General features: G+C 46.4%; 1 long non-coding RNA gene across 1 annotated transcript; it reads left to right on the forward strand.

Moving 5' to 3' along the window:
* Positions 1 to 1041: 1041 nt before the first annotated feature.
* On the forward strand, positions 1042 to 8821 carry LOC122457841. Its single transcript, XR_006277515.1, has 3 exons — positions 1042 to 1229; positions 7003 to 7343; positions 8780 to 8821. It is a non-coding gene; the product is annotated as an uncharacterized LOC122457841 (long non-coding RNA).
* The last annotated feature ends 8398 nt before the right edge of the window (positions 8822 to 17219 follow it).

Below are 17219 nucleotides of genomic sequence, written 5' to 3' on the forward strand. Positions count from 1 at the left end.
GAGATGTCGACTTTGGCCTCTGATGGGCTGGTGACGCCAGCCACCATTGCTCACTTGTTAAACTGTCAGACAAGTGCCTTCAGGCTTTCTCCGATAGGAGCAACCTGTAAACCTCTGTAAAGCCAACTCATTGTCCTTCATATTGCTCCTTAAAAATCTCCTCTTCCCTGATGCATATAGAAAGCTAGACAACTGCAAAGCTAGATTGATGTCTGAGACCAGTGCCTATCATGCTGACCAATACAGTGTCGTCTGTTTCCTTGTGTTCCTCCTGGCTGGTTCCCACTGTTGTTGCAGTCTAAATATAAGACAAGAGACTCTAACTACATCGACACAGCATCTGGCAGCCACCCTCCCAGCCTGGGTAGACAGTGTCATGCTAACAGGGCTCGAGCTAGCACACTACCATAGCCATGTAGCTGTTGTGGCTCGGGCCATAATTTGGGTCCTCCAGCCCACCTGACCCCTGGGTCTGAGCTCAGGTGGCTCACTGGAGTCTCTTCCGGAGCTGCAAGGCCCACACTGCTATTTTTAGCGTGCTGGCTTGAGCCTAGCTAGTGAAAGTCTGCCTTCCTGGGCTGGGAGGCTCACTGCCTTCTCGTGTACGCACACAACATTAGCAGAATGGGGCCCTGGTCCATAATGTGGTCTTGAGGCACTACCACAATATTACTGATATTTTATCCTGTAAAATGCTCCAAGTGCTAGCTGGCCTCTCTTCCCAAGCGGCTCAGCTTGCCAGGGGTATTAAAGATGGTTTGGACTTTCTGTACAACAGTCCTGGAGATCTAAGTGAGATTTTTTTTTTTAAACGAACAGGTTGCAAGAGGATCTAAAAACCAACAAGAAAAATCGCAGCTCAGATAAAGAACTGGCTGTTACTTGCGTGTGGCATTGTCGTGCTGCGGGGAACGCTGAACTATCTGCTCTCTCACTCCCATGTTGCCAAATGGGGAAAAAGGCAAAGACTTTCCCCTAACATCGCTGTAGCTTTTCAAACACTCTTGTCTTCAATGTCCCTGGCCTCTATTCCCAAGCGGATCAGCTTGCAAGGGTTAATAGGACGGTTTGGACTTTCTGTGCAACAGTCCTGCAGATGTATGTGATGGGATTACTTTTTTTTTTTTTTTAAACAGGGTGTTGGAAGAGGGTCTGAGAACAAATGACAGAAATGGCAGCGAACAGCAGCGTTAGGGTATTGGCTGGATTTTTGCCTGTTGTCCTGGCAGGTAAGCTGACCTATCTACTCTCTTGCTACCTTTTTAGCAAACTGGAAAAAGTCCCACTGTTTCCCCTAATGTCTCTGTAGCTCTTCAAACACTCGTCTTCAGTGTCCCTGACTTGCAACCCTGGTGTCATGGGGGTAACTGGGTGGGTGGCTCTGTGCTAATAGGTCTCATTGCTGCAGGGCAGCTGCTCCTGGAGCCGGCTCCATGCTCTTGCTCAACTTTCTATAGATATGTAAATGCACCCAGCCCTGCTTCCTGCCCCTCTGTGTACCCGGCCAGCGCTTGGTCTGTGGGTTCAAAACCCAGCCTGTGAGAGTTGTTTGGGGGGACTCTTCTCACTCCCCATCAACCCCCCCATCACACACACACCCCCTGAGCCTGGCTATAGGCCAAAGAATGAAAATGGACCTGTACAGAATGGGGGAGGAGGGACTGTGGAGTCAGTATACAGAGCAAAGCACACAGTGAGGTGTGGCCCTCACTCTACGGAAGGGAAATAGAAGCCTCAGTACAAATATCTTGCCACTTCCCTTCCCCAGCATTTTGAAAATCCAACCCTTTGTCTGTCCAGACAGGTGATACGTCTGCCCATATCCCCACAGACATCTACACTACCTCCGTCCAGCACATGCTAAAATGATCTGCCTTGCCCCAGTCTGGCTGTCCCTGCACCAGATCCCTACTAACTAGGTTTGCGAGCTCTGACTGAGCTATTCCAGGAGATTATTTTTCCCCCCGCAACATGACAATGTAATTTTCTTAAAATATCCCCTTAAAATCTCCTGGGCTGGTTTCAATCATCACCAGGAGATCAATGCCGATTCCAGGGGACTCCAGGCCAATCCTGGAGAGTTGGCAACCCTACTCCTAACATCCCCTGCCCCCCGCCATGTCCCCTCCCAGTTCTCAGACCTGTTCTCCTGCACTGATCACGGGCAGAACATTTATTACGGTTCTGGGGAAGCAAAACAAACCAAGTGACCTCCCTGCTTCTACCTGTGGATTTCCCAGTGTACTTTGCCTTCCGTCTGTCTGCCTATTCGACTCTTTGGGACAGGGGTTGTTTCTGTACTGTACTGTACTGTACACTGGCTGGGGAGAGGGGACGACCCCAGGAGTTGTAGGGCGGTGAGGTTAATTTAAATAATGGGCAAATTGGTAAAATTTAAAGTTGTTGATAATCTGCCACAAAAGCAGTGAAGTCCATGGTGCAGGCCCACTTTCCCGGGAAGTTTCTCATTTTTGTAAAGCACTTGAATTAATCACAACCTCTGGGTAGGTGATTTCTCCATTTTGCAGATGGAGAAATTGAACTGAAATGACTTGCACAAAGCCCCTCCTTTAGTCAGTAGTGAAGCCAGGAATCCTGCGGTCTGGTCTGCACTAGAGAGTTAGATCGACGTGAGCTGCCTTGGGTTGCACTAGCTGTGGAAGTGTCTTCACTTCCTTTTGGCTCCCGCCAACGTAAGCGCCTCTCTGTGCTGATTTAGTAACACCACCTCCCTGCGCGGCAGAGTCAAGGTTGATGGAGTTAGGTCGATGCTGTGTCAGCGTAGACACTGTGTCGCTTGTGTCGACTGTTCCTGGCTCTCCGGAGCCGTCACACAGTGGCTCTCACTGACAATAGAATCGATACAGCGCACCAGGTGAGAACGTGCACAGCTAACACAAGGGGCAACATGTGTGCACACACCAGCGACTTAACTGCCGTGGCTGTATGTTGATGTACGTTAGGATGACGTAATCTGCCCTGGTTCTTAGGCCAGACCTACATGACAGACTCACATTGGTATAACTGCATTGCTCAGAGCTGTGAAAAATCCACACCCCGCAGCAATGTAATTCTGCAACCAAAAACCCGGGGTAGGCAGTGCTGTGTCAAAGGGAGAGCTGCTCCCATCACAGAGCTACTGCCTCTGGCGGAAGTGGATTAACTACGCTGCTGGAAGAAGCTCTCCCATCGGCCTAGGAGCGTCTTCACTGAAGTGCGACAGTGGCACAGCTTCACTGCTGCAGCCTTAAAAGTGTAACCTGCCTTTCCTCTCTAGTACAGAGTCTGCACCCTACAAATCACTTTCTTTTCCCTCCAGCTGGGAAGCGCTGAGTGTAAAAATACGTGATAAAACGAATCATGTCAAGCTCATTTAGTTCCTTTCTCTGATACCACAGCTTGGTGGGCAGAGGAACCGAGGTGGTAACACAGCAGTGCCATTGATTAAACTCTCCATAACTCCACTAACTTCGGGGGGTAGCCTGGGCTGCGTTTGGCCAATGGAGCAACTTCTTCATGCTGTTCTAGGACTTTACAAGTTCTTCCCTTTCTCTCTTTGTACACAGGAATTGTCCTCTCACATCAGACCAATTGTCCATGTAGCACATGCTCCAGTAAAGAACCAGCCTTATGGGTTGATCTTATCACAGGGATTCACTCCCTGCTAGCGGCGCCTCCTGCTGGTCGTCCTGGAGATTAGCTCCAGCCAGGCATTGCGCCCTCCACTCGCTGTGTCTCTCCTGTCATCCTCTAGCCCTACGGACTCCTCTCTCCAGGAACCGCGGCCTCCTCTCCATGACTCGGTCCATCGCTATACATGTCCCCCCCACCCCGCCTTCCAGGGTATCAAAGTCTCTTGACAAATGGGCTCTGGCAATCTTCCTGCTCCTTGCCCTGCTGGTGTCACTTCATCAGTGGCTGGTCATGGGCCCCAGCCCCCCTTCTACTCCAGATCCTGGCTCAGTGGCCTTCTCATCGGGACCCAAGGTTTGACTTACCCCATACCTTGCTGCTTTCCCCCTGAGCCTTGCCTGCCTCTCTGGCTCTCCCCCTTCTCTGGGCTTGCCAAGTCACACTCCCAACTCCTCCCTCTCAGGGAGTAACCATGGACTACCCAGTGTAGCCCCAAACACACCTCCCTTCTCCCAGGGCACAAGTGCAGACTTCTGCCCTGCAGCCCCCTTCTGCTCTCAGCTCCTGGGCTTTCTACAGGCCCTGCCTGTTCCTGACCAGCTGAGCCTCATTTAATCAACCCCTGCTCCCTGGATCCTCCTCCAGGTGCAGCTTGGGCAGTTAATTGGCCCACCTACCACCTTTGCCCCTTTAGGCCTTATGTGGGGTGGACACCCTGTCACTCCCCCCATAGTCCTATTACTGCATGTCTTTTCCATATCCCTGAACCAGCCTCCCAGATGCAGGAGTTTTATCCCTTATTAATCCTGTTTTATGCAACACTGCCTTAGAGACTTATTGGAATAATAAGAAAATCCTTTGTTTTGAGTCCTGAAGGAAGCTGCTCCCCTAGGCGAGACACCCATAGGTTCCGGGAAACTTCCCTGATCTGAGAAAGAGGGTACCAGAATTCACGTCTCCTGTCGAGCTGCTGTTCTTAGTCCCATGCATGTATTGCCCAATGCCACGAACCCCAGCCTTTGCAGGCAGCTGCTGAATGCCCCCACCACACCAACATTTCAAAACAATAATCTAGAAGAGAGTTCATAGCAGCTCACAGCTGACCCCAAATTCAGGTCTCTGGCATGACAAACCCTGATCTTATCATAGAATCATAGAATCATAGAATCATAGAATATCAGGGTTGGAAGGGACCCCAGAAGGTCATCTAGTCCAACCCCCTGCTCAAAGCAGGACCAAGTCCCAGTTAAATCATCCCAGCCAGGGCTTTGTCAAGCCTGACCTTAAAAACCTCTAAGGAAGGAGATTCTACCACCTCCCTAGGTAACGCATTCCAGTGTTTCACCACCCTCTTAGTGAAAAAGTTTTTTCCTAATATCCAATCTAAACCTCCCCCATTGCAACTTGAGACCATTACTCCTCGTTCTGTCATCTGCTACCATTGAGAACAGTCTAGAGCCATCCTCTTTGAAACCCCCTTTCAGGTAGTTGAAAGCAGCTATCAAATCCCCCCTCATTCTTCTCTTCTGCAGACTAAACAATCCCAGCTCCCTCAGCCTCTCCTCATAAGTCATGTGCTCTAGACCCCTAATCATTTTTGTTGCCCTTCGCTGTACTCTTTCCAATTTATCCACATCCTTCTTGTAGTGTGGGGCCCAAAACTGGACACAGTACTCCAGATGAGGCCTCACCAGTGTCGAATAGAGGGGAACGATCACGTCCCTCGATCTGCTCGCTATGCCCCTACTTATACATCCCAAAATGCCATTGGCCTTCTTGGCAACAAGGGCACACTGCTGACTCATATCCAGCTTCTCGTCCACTGTCACCCCTAGGTCCTTTTCCGCAGAACTGCTGCCGAGCCATTCGGTCCCTAGTCTGTAGCGGTGCATTGGATTCTTCCATCCTAAGTGCAGGACCCTGCACTTATCCTTATTGAACCTCATTAGATTTCTTTTGGCCCAATCTTCCAATTTGTCTAGGTCCTTCTGTATCCTATCCCTGCCCTCCAGCGTATCTACCACTCCTCCCAGTTTAGTATCATCCGCAAATTTGCTGAGAGTGCAATCCACACCATCCTCCAGATCATTTATGATCATTTATCCCCGCATCCCACTGGTTTTCAGAGGGAAGAACCAAACCAGGTTTAGTCTCTCTAACTTCTCCCGGAGCCAGGGAGAGAATCCAGAATTCCTGAAGACCAGGATTCTACTGATGACTAGTAAATAGTTGTGTAGCCCATTGGGGTTGTCTGTCAAGGCCTCTGCTGGTGGCTGGCCTGCAGAGGAACTAGCAATTACTCCAGGGCCCTGTAGCTCAAGTAGTGAGGTCCTAGCACAGGGCTCTGATGGTCAAGGGCTCAACCCTTGCTGCTGGTCTCTGGGTTGGGAAGGAATGGGATGGCTGCATGTGATTCACACGGTGCAAAGGCCTCTTTAAAAGAGATGATTTACTGAACTATGATGAGCTGTACATCCTGGTGGGAATCTGCACGCATCAGGCATGTGTTACATATTTGGCTTGTATAACTGAACGGGGGGAGGTGGGGTTGTGTGACTCACCCCCTGTATGGTCACGCCCCACAGGTGGACAGTCTGTGACAGCTGACTGCTTGTGAGCCTGGCTCTTTACAGCTTTTATGAAACACTCACTCCTGCTTTTTGCTCTGAGCTCGTTGGCTCAATCCCCGTTGTCAGCCAACCTGGTGGCTGTCCTGCTTGCAGCTGTCCCACTCCAGCATGTTTAAAGGTTGAGAGGGGGGCTTCATCCAGGCAGAAGTGAGGATCCCAGAGGCAGGGGGGTGCAGTAAATCTGGACACAAATGATTTCCACAGCCTCCCACGCCCTTTAGGAGCAGCTTCTGCAGGAAAGTGTCCCCCCGGCAGGTGCAGGTCTCTTACTCACTGAGCAAAGTCCTGCTGTTGGCCCCAGCAATGCTGGGGTGTTCTGATCTGGTCCATAATGCACGGAATGTGTGGCGATGGATCTGCTGCCAGCCAAGACTCTGGGGTTTCCCTCCGAGTGAGAGTGTGATGACACTGGGGAACCTATTGCTGTTGGAGATCTGTCAAAGATGGGAGCTGAGCATTGGCGTGTGTTATCGACAGTATTGTGGACAAGATGAGGATGGACAGGAACGTAGGGGCTGTTCTCCTTAGCTACGTCCCTCTGTGCTTTTAAGGCTTCGGATGGACAGGTTATGTCCTGAGGCAACTTAGCTGCCCCTGAACCTTTTGTTCTTGAATTCTCATTAAAATTAGCATTGTGATCCCAGCCAGCCATGGCCCTACAGGCTGTATCACTTGACAAGGGTAATAGAAATTGTTTCAGCTGACTTTGAGTATGCCATGTTCTCCTTCTCTCTTTCAGCCCATGACCCTGTCAGAATTGAAGCGGATGTAGGTGAAGATGTGCTCCTGTCCTGCATTGTCAAACGTGGAGATGCTATCAGTCTTTCAAACCCTACAGTTAACTGGCGTTGGTCAGGGAGTTCTGAAATTGTGAACAGCTACGACTATGGCAAAAACCATCCAGAGTATTAGAGTGGACAATATAAGGGGAGAACAGAGTTCTCTTCTCAGGGATTGTCTGATGGCAATGCTTCTCTGCTACTGAAGAATGACTTTGGGAACTACATCTGTCATGCTAGTTTATATAAGAACACTCCCCAACTTTACAAATTGTCCTGCTTATGCAGAAAAAGACCCAAGGTAGGTCAGCGACGTTCCCTTATCAACGGTTCTGTGATGGTTGTCCTTTCAGTGAGAACCCCACGAGCCCTTTAGCATAATTTTGAAGCAGGAGCCTGCTGTGATAAGTGACATTCAGAGAAGCATCTCAGGGATCAGTTTTTTTCTCTCAATTACTCTGTATCTACCACGATCTGTTACTAGAAATAGAAATGGAGCTTTAACTGTCAGTGCCATGATGGGAGAAGGAAGTGTAGATCGAGTTGGATTCTTCCTTCTCTCACTCCATCACCAGTAATAACGACACTACAGGGCGAATGATGCCCTCTTTTGATCCCCTGTAACCCCATTAGGCTTCAGTGGAAATGTTCCAGTGTAACTAGGGGCACAGTCTGGCATATTGGATCTCTATTTCTGGTGATGTTTGAGGCGGGAAGAGCCCAGCTTGACTCTCAGATCCCAGGATGGGTTTGCAGAGTCTGTCTCTGCCTCCTGTGGGTTTTCCCTACTGGCAGGTGCCAAAGTCCCTGTGCTTTGAGGAGTGCAGTGTCTGGGATTGTGTTTGGTTCTGTAGGGGGGCCTAAGGTGTTAGCACATCTCCTAGCATAGCTTTCTGCTTGGCCATTATTAGCACCAGGCCAGACACACTGTGTGGCCCAAAATGTGCTTTTTCAAGCCATCTTTTGAATAATGTACTAAACATGCCAAAGATGCAATGACACATTTGAACTCCTTCTAGTGAGACAGGAAGCTCAGTCAAAGATTTTCAGAGTTTGATTCATGTAGAACTTAGGGAATTTTTATCTTTCAATTTACGGGTAAATAAAAAGTACCAATCCCAAGTTCTAGGTGTCCTGTTATCTCCCTCTTTGTGGCCCTCCATTCTGACCATCAGGCTTCCCTGGTGCATTCAGGAAACCAAATTCTGGAATCTGTAACCCCAGGACTCTGGTTTAATAAGGAACATGGGGGGTGTTTTGGATCCTGAAACTTCAGTGCTCCAACTCTGCCAATAGTGTTGTCCCGGCACACGTGAGCGCTGTCCGGCTCACTCTGCTGCAGCTACCCATTCTGACCAAACTTCTTCCCCATCCCATTTGCAATTTTGCTCTGGGTCACCTAATTGCTAGGCCATCAATCCATCTGCTACTGGCCACCTTGAGATGAGCCAGACCCTTGCTGTGTCTCAACCTGCCGCTCTTATTGCTACCCACCTGGATGTCTAGTGTCCCTGCTCCTTAGCATTTCTGCATTTCCTGCCGAGTGCCACCACCATGTTCCCCATCTTTCCTGTGCATTCACTCCTGATTGCCCCCCTGTGGTTTTTAAGCCCATAACCCTTATAGCAGAACGCCTGGCTGTGTGGAGCAAGCTGTAGTAACAGCTAATTGGGAGGGTTTATGTTGGAAGTGGCTGGAGGCAGTTCCAGCTTACTTCATCATTTTAGTGTTTTGCAGGTGTAACTGTTCAGACAGATGCCTACGTTCCAGGAGGACATGGAAACGACTCCACGTTCTAAGCGTTCGTGTCCTACTGAGCGCACTAGTGACTCTTGTTGTAGGGAGCTCTGCAGGGTATTCTTGGTTTAAAAAGAAGACTATGAAGGCTAAAGACGATATGTGCAATAGTGTGTGTGACGAGTAGTTTTAAAAATCAGTTTTCATTATAATGCCAAACCAGTGTTGGATCATATTAGAGAAGTTCTGTATTAAAATCACAAATGAGTTTGATTCCCCATCGTTTAAATTCCAGGGTATTACTAATTAAGAGGTCCCTTGGTTTTTGATACTGTTTCTCTCCCTCTATGTGTGAAACTTGCAAGCTGCTAATTGTGTTAGTACATTTTAAGACAGAGTCTGTTCTCAAAGCAATTCTTTGTAACAACAACTACTCACAGAGAGAGAGACTCAAAGCAATACTATATAATAACAGAAACAGCACCCAGAGACTCCCTGACCTTTTGCTGTATTCATCTTGCTTTGTTAACAATTGTGATTAAAATAGAGTTAGCGGATGTATATGGATGGATACTTGGTGTGGATAATAACTGAATGATCAGGGAGGTGCCAGCCTAAGAATCCAGTGTCCATCGGCTGAAGAAGGCGTCAAGTGGAAATAACCAGAGGACCCACGGAGGGCAGACTGGAATCCACCCAACAGCCTCAAGGATGGGAGAACCAAAGAACAAGATAACATCTGGCAGCATGGAGCTGTCAAGAATGTGCCATCTGCTGATTGATTCAGCAACAGCATGATGAAGCAATTCCCATAGACTGGCAAAGGAAGAAATTCCTATAAAAATGGACTCTAGAAAGTGAGAACTTTGGGGTCTGATTCTGCAAACCAACTTCCAGGAGCATCAGATGAGCATCTGACAAGGCCCTGCTCCATCCTCATGTCCAGGCCACCTGGCCCGTGGCTTGGCATGAGCAACTCTAAGGCTGGTAACTATGATAACAACCTTGCAGAACCTGTGTGTGTGTGTGTGTGTGAGAATAAATATGAAATTGAATGAAATGTTATACCAATAAAATAAAAACCAGCAGGATCTTATTAAAGGGGAAAAGGCAAAATGCCACATTTATTGTGAATACAGAAAGAATCATAGTAAGCAGTTAGTTATAGCTATAACATTCCATTCAATTTCATATCCACCAGCATTTTCTGAAAAAAAGTTCCGAAGTTTCCTTTGACAATAATCTGGGTGGTAGGCCTTCCCCAGAGGTCACATTATAGGGAAGCCACTACTCCAGTTTAGGGAACCTCGGCACCCTCAGTACGGCCCTTCCTTAGCAGCTGCGGTGCATGCTGCTGCTACAGGTTGCCCGCCATCTTATGTCTTCTGCTCATGGCAGACCAACTTCTTAAACATTTCATCTACTAGGAGTCTACTAATCTCCTGCCAGGGTTCATATTTGGTTACGCGTTTTGCCAATACCCTGCAGGTGGCAAAAATGTTCCTTTTCTCTCCTTCCAGTATATACTGTTTAGGCTGACTCTGGTTTGATTTTCCCATCTGTTGGCCCTGGTCTGCTGTAACTGCAGCGACCTTACCCATTGGGATTGTGGCTGCAGCTTGATTAGAGAGCTGCTGTAGTTCGAAAATCTTCCTGATTCTGGTCTCCAGTTCTTGCAAATTGGTAGTCTGCAGTTTTCTGGACCCAATGCCAATCTAATCCCAGGCTTTAGTCCTTGTACAGATAATTGCCTCAGCTCAGGCACATTATAATTACTCCATTTGCCACTTATCCCATCCCCTGATACCAGTCAGCTCTGTGTTCTTGGAGAACCAGGGTGCAGTATCCAGCCTGTCTGACTCATGAAAGGACACTCCCCCACAGCCTCTGCTGGAACCAAAACCCCAAAACCGATCAGAGAAAAGACTAGGAGAGCAGCCAAGGACGGTGGGAGACACACCCTTGTGACCAGGGTGACAAGATTAAGGCAACTCCCCTTGCCTCATCTGCATCAAAGATGGGACAGGGAGGCATCTCCATCAGCATACAGAATGGAAAATAGAGATTCCAAGGCAAGAACCGCACTGAACTCTGGGACCAGAAAAGCAGGGAAGCACTGCATCCTGGGGGGGATCTCTGCTCCAGATGTTATTGAACCTATGCCTCAGACAGCTGCAGCGGCACAGGAGCTAGCAAACAGAGCTGTAAACGGGAGTTTGAGTGGGAGTTCTGTTGGAGGAGAAGATTAACAGGACTTAGCTGGGAAGGCTATGATGGATACGGAGGCAGCTGTGGGAGTGACTCCTGTAGTGGAAGACACATTGAGGATGACTGGATGTGGAAGCTGTGGTATGTACATGATCCTGGAGGGGGGGCCTGGTAAGAGTTTTTTCTGCATGAAATGCCGTCTGATAGAGCTGATGGAGGAAAAGATCCGAGGTTTGGAGATGCAGATGGAAAGTCTGGTTGAGTTTAGGAAGGGGTTTGAGCAGATGATGGAGCAAAGACATGAGGTATCTGAAGGGAAAAGCTCAGACTCACAGATGGAAGCAGGGCTGGGGAATTTTGAGGGGAGACTGGGTGAGGAAAGTGGTCAGTGGAAGCATGTGACTAAAAGAACCAGGCAGAGGAAAAGATGGGCTAGTGAAGGAGAAATAGAGCTTAGGAACAGGTTTGCAGAAAATGAAGAAGGGGCTCAGCAGGTAGTTGCTGAAGGTGGAAGGGCAAGGAAGAAGAGAAGAGAGGCTAGCCCTATAAGAAAAGGGGAAGAGTCAAGGGAGACTACACCAAATATGAGCCCCAGGAGGATACAGGATGGGTTTAAGAGGATTATAAGGGAAAATAGGAATGGAAAGAACTTGCAGCCAGAGGGAACAGGGGAGAGACTGGAGAATAGCACCATCACCAGGAAAAGGCAGGTCTATGTGATCAGGGACTCTTTATTGAGAAGAATAGACAGGCCTGTAACCAGAACAGATCCAGAGAATAGAAGGGTGTGCTGTCTTCCGGGTGCTAAGATATGGGATGTAGACCTGAGGTTGAAAAGGATCCTAAAGGGAGCGGGAAAGAATCCCCTAATTATCCTTCATGTGGGAACAAATGATACGGCTAGATTCTCGCTGGAAAATATTAAGGGAGACTATGCTAGGCTGGGGAAGACGCTTAAGGAAATTGAGGCTCAGGTGATCTTTAGTGGGATCCTGCCTGTTCCTAGAGAAGGGCAACAAAGGTGTGACAAGATTATGACTGTCAACAGATGGCTTAGGCAGTGGTGCTATAAGGAGGGCTTTGGGATGTATGGCCACTGGGAGGCATTCACGGACAGAGGACAGTTCTCTCGGGATGGACTTCATCTGAGTAGGGAAGGAAATAGACTTCTAGGATGGAGGCTGGCACAACTGATAAAGAGAGCTTTAAATTAGGAATTTGGGAGAGATGGTTGGGAGATGTCCAGGTAAACTCCACGCCAGATTTTAGCATTGAGAGGGAAGAAGATGTAGTAAGAAAGGATACAGACATGGGTAGGAGAATGTATATAAGGAGCGAGGGCAGTGTAGATACTTGTCTAATAGGTTATACTGGCTGAAGAATGACTGTGTCTAATAGGGTACAAAATGTGAGCGAGGCCAAACAGCAAAAATTAAGATGTTTGTACACCAATGCGAGGAGCCTAGGTAACAAAATGGAGGAACTAGAGCTACTGGTGCAGGAAGTGAAACCAGATATTATAGGGATAACAGAAACATGGTGGAATAGTAGTCATGACTGGACTACAGGTATTGAAGGTATGTGCTGTTTAGGAAAGACAGAAATAAAGGTAAAGGTGGTGGAGTAGCATTGTATATCAATGATGAGGTAGCATGTAAAGAAATAAGAAGCGATGCAATGGATAAGACAGAGTCCGTCTGGGCAAAAATTATATTGGGGAAGATAACTAGTAGAGCCTCTCCTACGATAGTGCTTGTGGTGTGCTATAGACCTCAGGGATCTAATTTGGATATGGATAGAGCCCTTTTTAATGTTTTTAATAAAGTAAATACTAATGGAAACTGCTTGATCATGGGAGACTTTAACTTCCCAGATATAGACTGGAGGACCAGTGCTAGTAATAATAATAGGGCTCAGATTTTCCTAGATGCGATAGCTGATGGATTCCTTCATCAAGTAGTTGCTGAACCGACTAGAGGGGATGCCATTTTAGATTTAATTTTGGTGAGTAGCGAGGACCTCATAGAAGAAATGGTTGTAGGGGATAATCTTGGCTCAAGTGATCATGAGCTAATTCAGTTCAAACTGAACGGAAGGATTAACAAAAATAAATCTGCAACTAGAGTTTCTGATTTCAAAAGGGCTGACTTTCAAAAATTAAGGAAATTAGTAAGGGAAGTGGATTGGACTGAAGAATTTATGGATCTAAAGATAGAGGAGGCCAGGGATTACTTTAAATCAAAGCTGCAGAAGCTATCGGAAACCTGTATCCCAAGAAAGGGGAAAAAATTCATAGGCAGGAGTTGTAAACCAAGCTGGATGAGCAAGCATTTTAGAGAGGTGATTAAGAAGAAGCAGGTTTCAGAGTAGCAGCCGTGTTAGTCTGTATTCGCAAAAAGAAAAGGAGTACTTGTGGCACCTTAGAGACTAACAAATTTATTTGAGCATAAGCTTTCGTGAGCTACAGCTCACTTCATCGGATGCATTTGGTGGAAAATACAGAGGGGATGAAGTTGATAGATTTCCACTCTATACGGCTAAATTCAGTGCCTTGCATAATGACAGGTTTCAGAGTAGCAGCCGTGTTAGTCTGTTTTCGCAAAAAGAAAAGGAGTACTTGTGGCACCTTAGAGCCAAATGCAGCCGATGAAGTGAGCTATAGCTCACAAAAGCTTATGCTCAAATAAAATTGTTAGTCTCTTAGGTGCCACAAGTACTCCTTTTCTTTTTAAGAAGAAGCAGAAAGCATACAGGGAGTGGAAGATGGGAGGGATCAGCAAGGAAAGCTACCTTATTGAGGTCAGAACATGTAGGGATAAAGTGAGACAGGCTAAAAGTCGAGTAGAGTTGGACCTTTCAAAGGGAATTAAAACCAATAGTAAAAGGTTCTATAGCCATATAAATAAAAAGAAAACTAAGAAAGAAGAAGTGGGGCCACTAAACACTGAGGATGGAGTGGAGGTTAAAGATAATCTAGGCATGGCCCAATATCTAAACAAATACTTTGCCTCAGTCTTTAATAAAGCTAAAGAGGATCTTAGGGATAATGGTAGCATGACGAATGGGAATGAGGATATGGAGGTAGATATTACCATATCTGAGGTAGAAGCGAAACTGAAACAGCTTAATGGGACTAAATCGGGGGGCCCAGATAATCTTCATCCAAGAATATTAAAGGAATTGGCACCTGAAATTGCAAGCCCATTAGCAAGAATTTTTAATGAATCTGTAAACTCAGGAGTTGTACCGAATGATTGGAGAATTGCTAATATAGTTCCTATTTTTAAGAAAGGAAAAAAAGTGATCCGGGTAACTACAGGCCAGTTAGTTTGACATTTGTAATATGCAAGGTCCTGGAAAAAATTGTTGAAGGTGAAATTAGTTAAGGACATTGAAGTCAATGATAAATGGGACAAAATACAACATGGTTTTACAAAAGGTAGATCGTGCCAAACCAACCTGATCTCCTTTTTTGAAAAAGTAACAGATTTTTTAGATAAAGGAAACGCAGTGGATCTAATTTACCTAGATTTCAGTAAGGCGTTTGATACCGTGCCACATGGGGAATTATTAGTTAAATTGGAGAAGATGGGGATCAACATGAACATCAAAAGGTGGATAAGAAATTGGTTAAAGGGGAGACTGCAACGGGTCCTACTGAAAGGCGAACTGTCAGGTTGGAGGGAGGTTACCAGTGGAGTTCCTCAGGGATCGGTTTTGGGACCAATCTTATTTAATCTTTTTATTACTGACCTTGGCACAAAAAGTGGGAGTGTGCTAATAAAGTTTGCAGATGATACAAAGCTGGGAGGTATTGCTAATTCGGAGAAGGGTCGGGATATTATACAGGAGGATCTGGATGACCTTGTAAACTGGAGTAATAGTAATAGGATGAAATTTAATAGTGAGAAGTGTAAGGTTATGCATTTAGGGATTAATAACAAGAATTTTAGTTATAAATTGGGGACGCATCAATTAGAAGTAACAGAAGAGGAGAAGGATCTTGGAGTATTGGTTGATCATAGGATGACTATGAGCTGCCAATGTGATGTGGCTGAGAAAAAAGCTAATGCGGTTTTGGGATGCATCAGGAGAGGCATTTCCAGTAGGGATGAGGAGGTTTTAGTACCATTATACAAGGCACTGGTGAGACCTCACCTAGAATACTGTGTGCAGTTCTGGTCTCCCATGTTTAAAAAGGATGAATTCAAACTGGAGCAGGTACAGAGAAGGGCTACTAGGATGATCCGAGGAATGGAAAACTTGTCTTATGAAAGGAGACTTAAGGAGCTTGGCTTGTTTAGCCTAACTAAAAGAAGGTTGAGGGGAGATACGATTGCTCTCTATAAATATATCAGAGGGATAAATACAGGAGAGGGAGAGGAATTATTTAAGCTCAGCACCAATGTGGACACAAGAACAAATGGGTATAAACTGGCCACCAGGAAGTTTAGACTTGAAATTAGACAAAGGTTTCTAACCATCAGAGGAGTTAAATTTTGGAATAGCCTTCCAAGGGAAGCAGTGGGGGCAAAAGATCTATCTGGCTTTAAGATTCTACTGGATAAGTTTATGGAGGAGATGGTATGATGGGATAATGTTATTTTGGTAATTAATTGATTTTTAAATATTCAGGGTAAATAGGCCAAATCCCCTGAGATTGGATATTAGATGAATGGGATCTGAGTTACCCAGGAAAGAATTTTCTGTAGTATCTGGCTGGTGAATCTTGCCCATATGCTCAGGGTTTAGCTGATCGTCATATTTGGGGTTGGGAAGGAATTTTCCTGCAGGGCAGATTGGCGAGGCCCTGGAGGTTTTTCGCCTTCCTCTGTAGCAAGGAGCATGGGTCACTTGAGGGAGGATTCTCTGCTCCTTGAAGTCTTTAAACCACGATTTGAGGACTTCAGTAGCTCAGATATAGGTGAGGTTTTTCGTAGGAGTGGGTGGGTGAGATTCTGTGGCCTGCGTTGTGCAGGAGGTCGGACTAGATGATCAGAATGGTCCCTTCTGACCTTAGTATCTATGAATCTATGAAACCTATGCCTGCATACACCCAGCTCAGCAGATATCAGACCAATTCTAGTAATAAATCCTTGTTTGATATCCCAAATACTGAAGCAGCCTAGTTGCATTGTTTCAGAGTAGCAGCCGTGTTAGTCTGTATTCGCAAAAAGAAAAGGAGGACTCATGGAACCTTAGAGACTAAGTTTGTTAGTCTCTAAGGTGCCACAAATACTCCTTTTCTAGTTGCATTGTGAGCTCCCTGGAAGAAACACCACCCATAGCCATGAGTGATCAGCTCCTATTGTCTAGACTAAAGAAAACCCTTGAGTCATCCATTTACAAATAAACAAATATAGGGTTCTCCCTTGAAGCACTGTATTTTCCCTACAAAAACCCCTATTCATGATCCAGTAAGTGTTCTGATGCCTGGATCCTAACTCTGAATCAGTTCCACTGGGATTTCATCTTCTTCTGACTGATCATGCTGGGGGCTCTGCCTGTCTCCAGCACTCAGGACCCTGAGCTACCACCATCACCTGGGAACCCTGACCAGTTCAAGCTTCATGGAGTGGGTGAGATTTTTCTCTCTCTCTCTCTCTCTCTCTCTCTCTGTTTTCTTTTCTACCTCAGGCAGGTATAGTTCTTTATATATGACTTTTGTAACCTTTAATAATGTAACTGTTATGTTTGTTTAAGCTCTCCTTGTGTAGTTATCACTATTATTCAATAAATAACTTTTATGGTTAAGCTGGTTGCTTCTCTCTCTCTCTCTGAACTTTACTCTTTTGTATTTTTAGCTTCCCCATTTACTCTGTAGCAATGCTTTTTTACCTAAGTTAATGATCCCTGTAGCGCCCCAAAATACTGTGGGGTTTGCTCATCAAGTGGGTTACTACCAGTACAATTGTGACGTGAAAGTGGGTATAGGGACGTGCTGAAGCTGTGGCATATAAGGGTGGCAGCTTGAAAGTGCTGCTTGACCCAGTCCGCTGAGTCCAGAGACATATAAGAGTGGCAGCCTGGAAGTGCTGTTTGACCCAGCCTGCTCAGGCTTACTCTATTCTGGTGCGGTACTTGTGGCATATAAGGGTGACAGTTTGAAAATGCTGCTTGGCCCAGCCTATTGAGCACAGGAGCCATATAAGGGGGGGCAGCTTGAAAATGCTGCTTGACCCAGCCCACTGAGTCCAGAGACATATAAGGGGCCAGCTTGAAAGTGCTGATT

The sequence above is a fragment of the Dermochelys coriacea genome, chromosome 1 (genome assembly GCF_009764565.3).
Source record: "Dermochelys coriacea isolate rDerCor1 chromosome 1, rDerCor1.pri.v4, whole genome shotgun sequence".
Taxonomy (NCBI): Eukaryota; Metazoa; Chordata; order Testudines; family Dermochelyidae; genus Dermochelys; species Dermochelys coriacea.